The following is a 14108-nucleotide window of genomic DNA, read 5'->3' as shown; positions in this document are numbered from 1 at the left end:
GGAGGTAAAAGACCTGTACTTGAAATATTGTAAGACACTGAAGAAAGAATCTGAAGACACAAATAAATGGAAGCATATAATGTTCTTGGATAGGAAGGATTAACATCATTAAAATGTCCATACCACCCAGAACAATCCATACACTGAACACAATTCCTATCAAAATAACACTGGTCTATTTCACAGAATTAGGGCAAATAATTTAGAAATTTATATGGAACCACAAAAAAATAACTCCGAAAAGCCTCTGCAATATTGAGAAAGAAGAACAAAGTTGAAGGTATCACACTACTTGATATCAAACTATACTACAAGGTCATAGTAATCAAAACAGCATGGTACTGGCATAAAAAAACAGTCATATAGATCAACGAAACACAATTGAAAGCCCAGAAATTACCCTGACTGGAGTGGTTCACTTGATTGGGCATCATACTACAAACCAAAAGGTCTCCAGTTCAATTCCTGGTCAGGGTACATGCCTGGCTTGTGGGACATGCCTGCCGCTTACGGGACATGCTTGGCTTATGGGTTCAGTCCCTGGTCGGGGTACAAGAGGCAACCAATTGATGTTTCTTTCTCTCTCTCTCTCTCTCCCCCCCTTTCACTGTCTCTAAAAATGCATAAATAAAATTGTTAAAAAGAAAAAAGAGAGCCCAGAAATAAACCCATAATTACATGGTCAATTAGTATTTGACAAAGGAAGAAAAAACATACAATGGGATAAAGACAGTCTATTCAATAAATGGTGTTGAGTAATTAGACAGATATGTGAAAAAAATGAAACAAGACCACCTCCTTACACCACATACAAAAATAAACTCAAAATGGATTACAGTCTTAAACATAAAACTCGAAACCATAAAAGTCCTAGAAGAAAACATAGGCAGTAAAATCTCAAACACTTCTCTTAGCAATATTTTTTCCAATATATCTTCTCAGGCAAGGGAGACAAAAGAAAAAATAAATAAATGGGTTACATTAAACTAGTTTTTACACAGCAATAGAAACCATCAACAAAACAAAAAGACAACCTACTAAATTGGCGAACATAATACATTAGGGGGCTAATATCCAAAATTTATAAAAAACTCGTACTACTCAACAACATAAAAGCAGACAATCCAATTAAAAAAATGGGCATAGGACCTGAACAGACATATCTCAAAAGAGGACACAGAGATGGCCAATAGATACATGAAAAGATGCTCAACACCACTAATTGTCAGAGAAATGCCTATTAAACCACAATGAGATATCACCTCACACCTGTCAGAATGGCTATCATCAATAAATGTACAAATGACAAATGTTGGCAAGGATGTGGAGAAAAGGGAACCCTTGTCCCCTGGGAATGCAGACTGCTGCAGCCACTGTAGAAAATAGTATAGAGTTTCCTCAAAAAATTAAAAATGGAACTGCCTTATGACCCGGTGATTCCACTTCTGGAGATTTATCCAAAAAAACCCAAATCCCTAATACAAAAGAATGTATGCACCCAAATGCTCATTGCAGTGTTATTTATGATAGCCAGGATATGTAAACAATGCAAGTGCCCACCAACAGACAAGTGTATAGAAAAAGCTGCAGTACATATATACAATGAAATATTACTCAGCCATAAAAAAGAATGAAATCTTACCATTTGCAACAGCATGGATGGACCTAGAGGGTATTATGCTCAGTAAAATAAGTCAAGCAGAGAAAGACAAATACCATATGATTTCACTTATATATGGAATCTAAAGAACAAAATAAACAAATAAAATTGAAACAGACTCACAGACGCAGAGAGTGGACTGGTGGTTGTGGAGGGAAGGTGGGTTGGGGAACAGGGAGAAAGAGGTGAAGGAATGAAGCAGCAAAAATTGGTAGTTACACAACAGTCATGGGGATGTAAAGTACAGCATAGGGAATATAGGAGATATACTGTAACAACTATGTATGATGCCAGGTAGCAACTAGAAATATCAGAAGGAATACTTTATAAAGTCTATGACTATCCGATATGCACCTAAAACTAATATAAAATAATACTGAATATGAACTATAATTGAAAAATTAAAATTGAAGAAAAAAAAACATTATCAACATCTCTTGTTTAAAAAATGTGACTTGTGGACTTAATGAATTTTTTTTTAAGGTAAAATTCAACTTACCTAGATCTGGCCATTAATATTCTTAGCCTCTGCTGCAGCATCAGGAGTTTAATCATACTTCAAAATACCATGTTTTTTTGTTTGATGACTTAACCTAAAAAAAAAAAAAATGAGACTTTCTTATTTCTTTTAAAATAATAACTGTCTTTATGAGACTTCTAACAGAACTGTAAGTTCAAATCATCTAATAAATAAGATATATTTTAAAAATTAATGTGAGGTACAGGTATTATTATTAACATGGCCTTTTCAAAAGATAGAGTAAAAATGCAATAGTCTGAGTTGTATGAAGTTTGGATAACAGGACTTTTAGAAGCCACTGACTGTGGTTTCTCCACTATAGCTATGACTTCCCTATACTTATCTCTTCAGCCATGAGAAGTTAGACTAAATCACCCAAGATTCCTTTCCAGCTCTAAAACCTCTTTTAGCCAGTGTCAGGCTAATTTTCCACCTTCAGTCACTTTTTCTAAACCTCACCATCACTCTCCCAAAGAGCTGACTCTCTATAGAATACCCACTCAGTATCTTCCTATTCTACAAGGCCCCCAGAGCCAAACCAGGAGTCAGTCATCACTGAACAGTCCATATGAATGGACATGCCATGGACTCACAGGACAATATACTCATTAAGTTATGGCAATCTAGTACAATCTCAAGTTTCAAGAGATTTCAATATACTTTTGAAACTTTTCTGGTGAATTTATTCACATTTTACAGCACAGAAAAAATTTAAACTCTAACACGGGTACTAAAATTTACTGCTACACTACATTAGGCGTTATGTTAGAGATTTTGCAAACAGTGTCACTTTAATCTATATATCGACTCTCAAGAGTTAACAAGTATGACTGATATCCAAAACGAACATTTCCAAAACCATGCATCCATACTCAATCAAACATTTCAATTCTGTATTTCAAACCTGTATATAAAATCGGTGGCTCAGCCAGGTGTTTGCTCGTTCCTCTCATTAGGTGTTGCTACACCCCACGTTAGGGTGGGCAGCAACCCAGTACCTCTTCCTTAGCACATCTTTTTTTCCCAAAAAACTAAACACACATCATGCTTTGTCTCTGGCTTGCAAAACTGTCCAGTTAATTCTACCATAACCCATTGCTCTTATATGAATACATATTCTATTTGTCCATCTCTCTTTTAAGAAAGTTTAGCCAATCAAGAATCTCAGAAAAATCTCTCTTCTTCTCTTTATTCATTCCACTTACAAGCATCCCCCAACCTCCATCCTGAAATGAGTAAATGACAGTAAACATAATTAAGAGAATTAGAGCGATCTGTCCATACCACTTTATCAAGTAAAAGTCCTAATTCTTGAAATGAAACATATTAAAGAATCAGTGTACCAACCTATAAAGCTCTTGAAAACATTAAAAAGCCTCCACTAGAATCTCTGAAAACTTGTTATTCTGTCCCACCATCAGATCTCTTTTTTTTTCCTTTGTCCAATTTTTTTTATTGTAGTATAATACACACAACATAACATTTGCCATCTTCCCACTTTAAGGCATACATTTCAGTACTGTTAAATACATTCAATATTGTTGTGCAACCAATATCCAGAACTACTTCATCTTGCAAAATTGAAACTCTACCCATTAAACAATTCACTTCCCCTCTCATCATATCCTGGCAACCACCATTCTACTTTGTTTGCATACGTTTGACTGCTCTTGGTACCTCATATAAGTGAGCTCATACAATACTTATCTTTTTGTGCTTGCCTTATTTAACTTAGCTTAATGTCCTTAGAGTTCATTTATGTTGTAGCACGTGTCAGAATTTCTTTCCTTTTTAAGGCTAAATAATGTTTCATTGTACGCATATACCAAATTTTGCTTATCTATTCACCTGTTTAACATTTATCCACCTTTTGGCTACTGTGAATGCTACAAACATAGACATACCAAGTATGTCTTGGAGACCCTGTTTTCAATTCTTTTGGATATAGACCCAGAAGGAGTATTGCTTCTCGGGCTTTAATTCTATTATTGGACTATATGGTAACTCTATTGATAATATTCTGAAAAACCACCATACTGATTTCAGCAGTGGCTACACCATTTACATTTCCACCAGCAATGCACAAGGGTTCCATTTACATTTCCACCAGCAATGCACAAGGATTTCTTCACATCCTCGCTAACATTTGTTTTCTGTTTCTGGTATCAGCCATTCTAATAGGTGTGAGGTGGTATCTCATTGTAGTTTTGATTTGCATTTCCCTAATGATTAGTGATGTTGAGCATCTTTACATGTGATTTTTGGCCATTTGCTTATGTTCTTTGAGGAAATGTCTATTCAAGACCTTGGGCCATTTTTGAACCAGGTTATTTGATTTTCTGTGGTTGACTTTTAGACGTTCTTTACATATGCTGGCTATTTACTCTATTCAAGTATATAATTTGAAAATATTTTCTCCCATTCTGTGGGTTGCACTCTTCACTCTAGTGATACTGTCTTTTTTCTTCTTTTTAATTTTTATTTATTGATTTTTAGAGAGAGAGAAAAGAAAAAGAGAAACATCAATTTGATGCTCCACTTACTTATGCATTCACTGGTACGTTCTCAGATGTGCCCTGATCGGGGATCCAACCACAACCTTGGTGTATCGGGACAACACTCTAACCAACTGAGCTACCTTTCTTGATGTACAGTTTTTTTTACTTTTCAGGAAGTCCAATTTGTCTATTTTTGCTTTTGTTGCTTGTGTTTTTGGTGTCATATACAAAAAAGCATTGCCAAATCCAATTTTGTGAAGCTTTTGTCCTGTATTTTCTCCTAAGAATTTTATTGTTTTATGTCTGATATTTATGCCTTTGATTCAAGAGTTAGTTTTCATATATGGTGTTAGGTAAGGGTCAAAGTTCATTCTTTTACATGTGGACAATCAGTTTTCTCAGCACCATTTGTTGAAAAGACTGCCCCTCCCCCATTAAATTGTCTTGGCACCTGTCAAAACTTATTTGATCATGAGGGTTTTGGTCATGTGAGGTCTTATTTCTGGGTTCTCTCTTCTTTATGCCAGTACCACACTGTTTTGATTATTGTAGCTTTGTAGTAAATTTTAAAATCATAAGTTTAAGTTGTCCACTTTTGTTCTTCTTTTTCAAGATAGTTTTGGCTATCTGGGGTCTCTTTAGATTCCATATGAATTTTAGGATAGGTTTTTCTATTTTTTTGAAAAAAAATCATTGGGCTTTTGATAGGGATGGCACTGAATCTGTATATCTCTTTGGAGAGCACTGACATTTTAACATCATTACACCTTCTTATCCAGGAATACAGAATGTTTTATTTTTAATTTCTTATAGCAACATTTTAGAGTTTCCATTTGTACATGTCTTTTACCTCCTTGGTTAATAATTAACTCCTCAGTATTTCATTCTTTTTGATGTTGCTATATATAAAGTATTTTCTGTAATTTCCTTCTCAGATTGTTCACTGTGTATGGAAATGCAACTAATTTTTGCATTGAGTTTGTGTTCTGCTTTTTTGCTGAATTCATTTATTGGTTTTAAGTCTTTTATGTGGAATCTCTGGGGTTTTCTACGTATAAGATCTTATCATCTGCAAACAAAGATCATTTTACTTATTCCTTTTCAGTTTAGATGCCTTCTATTTCTTTTTCTTGACTAATTGCTCTGGCTAGAACTTCCAGTGCTGTGTTGAATAAAAGTGGTCAAAGCAGGTATCCTTGTCTTGTTCCTGATCTTAGAGGAAAAGCTTTCAGTCTTTCACTATTGGGTATGATGTTCACTGTAGGTTTTTCATATATGGCTTTTATTATATCAAGGTAGTTTCCTTCTATTTTTAGCTTTTTAGTGTCTTTATGATGAAAAGATGTTGAATTTTGTTAACTGTTTTTTCTGCACCAATTGAGATAATCATGTGTTTTCTATCTTCCTTTTGTTAATGTGATTTATTATATTGACTGGCTTTTGTATGTTGTACCATCCTTGCATTCCAAGAACAAATCCGACTTTGTCATGGTGTATAAGCCTTTTAATGTGACTGAATTCAGTTTGCCGGTATTTTCTTGATGATTTTTGAATCAATGTTCATAAGGAATATTGGTCTGTAGTTTTCTTGTAGTGTCTTTGTCTGGTTTTGTTATCAGGGTAATGCTGGCTTCTTAGAATGAATTAGGAAGTGTTTCCACACCTTCAATATTTTGGAAAAGTTTGAGGATTGATATTAGTTCTTCTTTAAATGTTTGGCAGAATTCACCAGTAAAGCCAGGCCTTTTCTAGTAAAGAGATTTTTGATTACTGATTCAATCCCTTTACTAGTTACAGGTCTACTCAGATTTTCTAATTCTTTGTGATTTAGTTTTCGTAGGTTTGCTGTTTACAGGAATCTTTCCTTTTCATGTAGGTTGTTTAATTTGTTGGTGTACAATTGTTCACAGTGCTCTCTTACAATCCTTTTTATTTTGGCAGAATCAGTAGTGCTGTCCCCCTTTTATTTCTGATTTAAGTAATTTGAGTCTTCCCTCTTTTTTTCATAATTCATCTAGCCAAAATCTGTCAGCTTTGTTAAATTTTTCAAAGAACCAACTTTTAGCTGTATTTATTTCCCTTGAGATTTCATATTTGATAACTGGTTGTTTAAAGTGTTGTTTAAGATCCACAATTTTGTGAATTTTCCAGTTTTCCCCCTGTGTTTGATTTCTAACTTCATCCCCTTATGGCTGAATATAAGATACTCTGCATTTGTATGAGAGCTACCTTTTAAAGTCTATAGACTTAATTTGTGGCCTAACATATGGTCCATCCTAGAAAATGTCTCATGTGCACTTGAAAAACTGTTTATGCTATTATTGTTGGGTAGAGTGTTCTGCCTGGTTACCTATCCATTATTGTGAGTAGAGTATTAATGTCTCCAACTATTATTATAGAACTACTTCTCCCTTTAATTCTGTCATTTTTTTTGCTTTGTATATTTTGATGACCTGTCATTAGGCACATGAATGTTTATAACTGTTCCATTTTCTTGCTCTACTGAATAGTTTATAAATATTTTATATAATGTTCATCATCTCTCATAACTTTTTAAAAGTCTTTCTTGTCTGATATTAGTAATTACCCCTCCCCTCTTACTTTTTGCACATATCTTGTTCTGTATTTTTACTTTCAATCTACTTGTGTCTCTAATTCTCAAGTGAATCTTTTGTAGACAGTATATAAATGGATCATGTTTTTATACATTCTCCAAATTTGTCTTCTGATTGGAGAGTTTAATCTATTTACATTTAAAGTAATTACTGATAAGAAAGGACTTATTTGTCGTTTTGCTATTTGTCTTCCATATACCTCTAAGAGTTTTTTTGTCCCTCATTTTCTCCACTCCTGTCTTCTTTTGTGTTTAAGTTTTTGTAGTAAGGTGTTTAAATTCCCTTCTCATTTCCTCTTGTATATATTCTATAGCTATTTTCTTTGTGGTTACTATGGGAATTACATTTCACATTCTGAAGTTATAACAACCCAATTTGAATTTATACCAGCTTAATATAATACACAAAAACTGTGCTTCTTTATAGCTCTGTCCTCACTGCTTTCAGTTACTGATGTCACAAAACTATACCTTTATACAGTATACCCAAAAACATAAACAAAGAATTAAAGTATTCATCCCTTAAGTTATATAGAAAAGAAAGTGAAAAACCAAAGTTTAAATACTAAGCTTTTAGATAAGTTAGTTTTTCTTCAAATGTACTATTCTCTTAAATACTAAATCAGAGAACAAAAAGTGCGGTTACAAATCTTAGTTATAATAGTACTAGCTTTTAGAATTCCCTTGTGTTTACCTTTAGTGAGATCTTTATTTCTCCATATGGCTTCAGGTTACTGTCTAGCGTCCTTTTGTTTCACCTTGCAGGCTTCTCTTTCTTAGGAAGTGCATTTCTTACAGAGAAGATCTGGTGGTAATAAACTCCCTAGGCTTTTGTTTATCTGGGAGTGTCTTCATTTCTCCCTCATTTTTCAAGGACAGTTTTTCAAATATAGGACTGTTTGGTTGACAGGTGTTTTATTGTTTGTTTGTTTGTTTCTGTCTTTTAGCACTTTCAGTGTTTATGTCCACTGCCATCTAGCCTCGAAAGTTTCTGAAGAGCAATTTGGCAATAACCTTATTGAAGATCCCTTGTATGTACAAAGTACATACAACAATAATAATTTGCTTCTCTCTTGCTGCTTTCAAGATTCCTGTCCTTGGCTTTTGGGAGTTGGATTATAATTTGTCTTGGTGTGTATCGCTTTGGGTTAGTCCTACCTGAAGTGCAATGAGCTTCTTGGACGTTTATATTCATGTTTCATCAAATACTCTCTCTGCCCCTTTCTCTCTCTTCCCCTTCTATAAATCCCACAATATGTAAGTCCACTTGAAGGTGCCCCACAGATCCCTTAGGCTTTGCTCATTTTTCTTACACCTGTTTTCTTTCTGTTCCTCAGACTTGATAATTTCCATCGTCTTATCTTCAACTTTCTTGAGTCTTTGTTCTGCCGGCTTACATCAGACTTTGAATCCTTCTACAGATTTTTTTCATTTTAGTTATTGTACTTTTCAGATCTAGAATTTCTATTTGGTTCCTTTTTATGTTTTCTATCTCTTCATTGAGATTTCCTTTATTCATACATCATTTTTTTGACTTTTTCTACATCATCCTTTAGTTCTTTGAGTATGTTTAAGATAGTTGTTTTAAAGTCTTTGTGTAATATATCTGCCATCAAGTCTTTTTCATGAGCAGTTTCTATTGATGTTTTCCCCTTCAAACGGGCCATACTTTTTTATTTCTTTGAATGCTTTGTGATTTTTTGTTGTTGTTGAATATGGGACATTTGAATCTAATAATGGTGTAACTACTGAACTCAGAGTCTCCCCCAATGTTTGCTGTATTTTGTTAGTTTAATTTTTTTGATTGTAGACTGTCTCTGTACCAACCATCAGTCTGACGTGTAAACCTAAGGTGTTCTCAGGTCTTTTCTGAGCCTTTTTCTGGTTGCACTTTCTAAATGTTCCTGTATATGCAATTGTTTTGGCTCCCAAAAAGGGAAAAAGGAGAAAAATGAATGAGTGGTAGCCCTTTAAATTCCCTAGAAGTAATTTCAGCTGGAGGGGAAGGTGCTTGCAACAATGGGGAGGGGCAACATCAATGGCTGCCCACCCCTTGGTCTACACCTGTTATCAAAAGCAGCAATCAATGATCCAAGCACAGATCCCTGATACTTGGAGAAGAGGGTCCTTTTGTCCTATCCTGGCTCCTACAAACTGTGTGTAAGGTGTCCAGGGCTGGGAGTAGATGAGGGGTGGCTGATAACTGTGTTGAAAGCTGAAACTGACTAAAATGAAGTGCAATTTTACATCTAAGTCTTTTCTCCTGGAAGCTGCAAATATTCAATAACCACAGAGTTCTAGAATAATTACACCAGATTCTGGCAGTGCAACTGTTACCTAGGTGGAGAGACATATTCCTGATGCTTCCTACTGCATCATCTTCCCAGACTCCTCTCCAGACCTTTTTGTGAGGATCAATATATATTCAGTTTTATTGTTTTAAATACTTTGAATATTGGCACTGCCAAAGTACTGTGGAGTTTTTGCTTGTTTTTATGTACCAATATCCAGCATGTTAATTGTAACAGGGATTAAAAGAATGTATGTTCCTTATTTAAAAGGATACTTTCTACAAGAAGACACGTTTGGATTCCAAATAACTGATATACCACAATACACTTGGAATGAAGACAACGCAATGGACTGCAGATGTCCTGCCACTCGCTTTGGAACGCAGATACCTTAGATACTCTCCGTGACTGCTTAACTTCCTTAGGGTTCTTCCTGCTAGGAGAAGGCTTAGAACCAAAAGGTGATTGGGAAATAGTGAAAGGGCAGAGGTAGCGATAACCACTATATGGATCTATGATCTTATTGTAACGCGGATATTTTTCTACAAAATAGGTATGTATAGCAGCATTTACTATGATTCTATGCGCAAGAACACAATGACTGTAACAGAATAATCATCGAGAAGCTAAAAATTATACTAAATACTATCTACTAGCACCTTATTTTTCAACAGTAACCCGATTTTAAAGCCCTGTGTGCCAGACACAGATTTATCTGGATTATCTCAGTCCATACAATCACCCTACAAGGTAGGCACTGCCATTATTTCCAAGTTCCAAATGAGGAAACCAAGCCTTGAAGAAGTTAGGCAGTTTTCCCAAAGTCAATAGCTGATAAGAGGAAGAACCAGAGTTAAATCCAGATCTGACTCTTAATAATTAATACATGTAAAAATCTTAAAATAGTGCCTAGCATATAGTAAGCACTTAGTAAACTAATGATGATGATTTATCTTAAAACAATGTTGTAAGCCTTTGGCAGCTGATCAACCTTTCTGTCCCTCAATGTCCTCATTAATGAGATTTGAACATCTATTTCACAGAGGTATTATAAAAACAAAATAATTTCAGGCTATGAAGACATTTAGAAAAATATATAGTGTTTAAAAAGACAAGGTATTATTATATTATCACTACCAGTAAAATCTGCCTCTTAAATCACAAAGAAGCCTTTTGCACTATACACACAGATTCCTAAAACTTAAGCACCATCCTCATAACAAGAGTTACATTAATAAATTTAGTAAAACTATCCTAAATTATTCCAATATGATTTTTGCAGACTGACAAGCAAAGAGAACACTGAACTCTATTCATAAGTGTGATTATAAATTTGGTGCTCAGGAAGGTGTATTTGCTCTTTCAGTTCACTAGCACTGAGGGTGAATTTGGCCTATAACTACAGAAGTTCTACAGTTAGAAACTTAATAATATAACTCTAAATTTTGGGCATAGCTAACTGCCATATTTAATTACATTCAAACAATCAAGAGAATGGCATTCAAAAACCTGTTCTTTGTGTCAATCGTCTTGCTATGCTGTTCTTAAACTATTGGGTAGGTCTTTTTTTATTGATATGCACTAGTGTTCAGATTATTCTTAACACTGCTAAGGATTTTTCATTATATTTACATTATTCTAAGGAAAAGAAATTTTTTAAAAAGGTAAGGAGGGAGGTCTGTCACTATATTCTGCTAATCACCTAAATGAGAACCATTCTGAGAAAGGTAAGGACACCTGCCACATAGCTTCCTTGTTAGCTAAAAATTTAAAGTACAAATGTACACACAAAACCAAAAAAAAGTATCTAATTATTTTTAAGCATCTATCTATGAATATAGTTGCATCTGCGTATTACTAAATAGGTTTTTCTTCTTGTAGGTATTTTATTGTACTAAAGGGCAATGTTTGTGAACCAGGTTGCAATTCGTAACCCTTCATCCACACCACACTTTTTGAACTCTCAAAAAAACAAAAAAAAATCAATTAGAGTACTTACAAATCACTTCAATATGTGGTACTTTATCTTCTGGAAAGTCTTTGTCTAATCTAAATTCCTTGCACTGTAATTTAAATGAGATTCCTCTCATGTCTGTTTTCTCTGTAAGAGACAAGTTAAAACCAGGGTAATCAACAGAGATTAAGGACATGCATACATGTATTTAAACTGCCATTAATTCACTTTCTTATGGATAAATCTAAAATATTAATAAAGTAACATTTCTTTATTTCAGACATAGTTGTTAAAAATTACAACAAGGTTATTACTTAAAGTAATTTGTAGAAGCTACGAAGATTAAGGAGAGAATAAAAAATGAGTTCATTCATTTCTTCATATACACATTGAAGTATTCAACAAGTATTTTCTGAGCACTAAATCTCTTTGCCAGGCACTGAGTTAAATGCTAGAGATCAAGATATGCATTCCCTGATACAAGGAGCTTACTCTTCAGTGAAGGAGGCAGACAAGAAAATTAATACATGGCAAAGTTGCTGACCCATGCACTGGTGCCATCACAACATTTAACTCAGAGCAGAAGGAAAGAGAGAAGTGACGAGAGGATTCCTGGGAAAGGTGACCTCTAAGTCAAGTCCTGAAAGGCAGACTGGAGTTTGCTAGGGCAAGGGCAATCCAGACCAAGACAACTGCATGCAAAAACACAAAAGTATGAAAGAACATGGCCTGTTCCAAAAGCAGCAAGTAGTTCCTTATAACTGAAAGGCAGGTAACACAAGGGAAAACATTAGGAGATAGGCGTGCAGGGTAGGCTCATTCGATTTCATGAAGAGCCAGTTTGCACTACTGAGGGCTGTTCACATTTTCCTTTATAATCTTAAAGACACCCCTGTCCTACCAAATACTTTCTCCTAGAGGCAGAAAATCTAGAGTACATACAAAAACATCCAATTCCTAAGAATAAAACTAATGGTGTTTTATTATCTATGATGCCCAAAATTTGACATGAAAGTAACAGCATCCATCTATAAACATGAACATTCTCCCAACAGCATCTGTACCTGCAGCGAGTGTCATTGTAGAATGACTTAAACCTTAGATACCCCTTCCAGACCTAGAAAAAGTCACCCACTTTAACTTTGTATTTCACAATGAATTTGACAAAGTCACTTTCAATTATGCATTTTGACTTTTAGAAACTGAAATAAAAGAATCTATACCTGTATCTATATCTTTTTCTTTCAAATTTTTAAAAAATTGTCATTGGAGAATATGTTCATTGATTTTAGAGAGGAAAGGGGGGAGGGAGGGAGGGGTGGAGGGAGAGAGGGAGGAGATGGAGAGATGGGGAAGTGGGAGGAGAGAGAGAGAGGGAGAGAGAAAGAGAGACTCACTTCTGTGTCAGAGAGAAACATTAATTGGTTGTCTCCCTTACAGGCCCCAACTAGGTATCGAACCTTTAACTTTTTTTTGGTGTATGGGACAACAACCAACTGAGCTACCCTGCCAAGGTTGTATCTGTATCTTTATCTACCATCTACCAATCTATTAATCAACAACTATGTGTACTTATCAAACACTGATAAAACTGTGCTAAAATGGAAAGTGGTATAAAACACATCTCTGCCTTAATTCAATCCTAGAGTCATTTCTAACCTTGGAACATACTTATATCTAGAACCCCTTGTGATGAAATTTACACAATTAAGTCAGAGTACCCATAATCTCTGCCCTGAGATATTAAAAAAAACCTACAGATGTGCAAACCCAGCAGATGAGTCACCCCACCTTAGCTAATTCAATAATGTAATCAGTGCTGATGGCAAGGCTCCCAGCACCTTCAATCATAGGGGGAAAAAAATCATCAGCCTTGGGAACTCTCAAAGAAACTCCTAGTTCAGTGCTTTATGTCATGATATTAAAATATGACAAGGAAATCAAATATTATCCTCCAGCAACATCAAAGTGATAAACATTCTATATGACAGATCATGGAGCTCTCACCACTAAAAATTCAGACTGCACCATAAAAAGACAAGTAATTGTTTAAGACAGCAGAAGAAAGTACAAGCATTCTCCAGAAAGCATTTATCATTAATTCTGAAAATTGCAATGAATATATTTATCTTACAAAGACAGTGCACTCAATTTTTTGTAAGTATTTTACATCAGAATCCCATGTTTGTATTCTTCAACTCAGTTATTATTTCTATATATTAATCCATACAATTGTGTCAAATTAACAAATGATTACTTAACCCTATAATAAATCTCTAGTTCATAAATTTATTATTAGACACTCGTTTACTAGCAAGGACTGAACTCTAGCATACTATTTAACTTATGAGGTTTTACTAAACTGAGCCACAGTAGATCCCAAAAAAGAATTTTACAGTATTTTCCTCAGAATGGTACCTAATAGTTCTCAGAAAATGGTTGGCTTCATGGCTTTATTCTTTAAAACAACAAAACACTAAATGCAGATCACTGACCTTAAACTTCGTGTTTAATAAATATACAATGTATTCAGTAACAATCAACAAAACAATACAAGACATGCAAGAAAAT

General features: G+C 34.7%; 1 protein-coding gene across 3 annotated transcripts in view; it reads right to left on the bottom strand.

The window, feature by feature from the left end:
• The window catches only part of FRS2 (fibroblast growth factor receptor substrate 2), a 110148-nt gene that overhangs the window by 12784 nt on the left and 83256 nt on the right, over positions 1-14108 (bottom strand). For all 3 annotated transcript variants that reach the window (XM_054580091.1, XM_054580090.1, XM_054580092.1), the window contains 2 exons: positions 11583-11684; positions 2160-2253 (listed from right to left, as the gene is read on the bottom strand). The gene's annotated coding sequence lies outside the window, so the exon portion shown is untranslated. The remainder of the gene's footprint in view (positions 1-2159; positions 2254-11582; positions 11685-14108) is intronic.

The sequence above is a fragment of the Pteronotus mesoamericanus genome, unplaced genomic scaffold (genome assembly GCF_021234165.1).
Source record: "Pteronotus mesoamericanus isolate MK-2021 breed Mesoamerican mustached bat unplaced genomic scaffold, CSHL_Meso_final contig_56, whole genome shotgun sequence".
In the NCBI taxonomy this organism is placed as follows: Eukaryota; Metazoa; Chordata; class Mammalia; order Chiroptera; family Mormoopidae; genus Pteronotus; species Pteronotus mesoamericanus.
The sequence above is the reverse complement of the archived record's forward strand: the minus strand, read 5'-3'. Positions and strand labels throughout refer to the sequence as shown.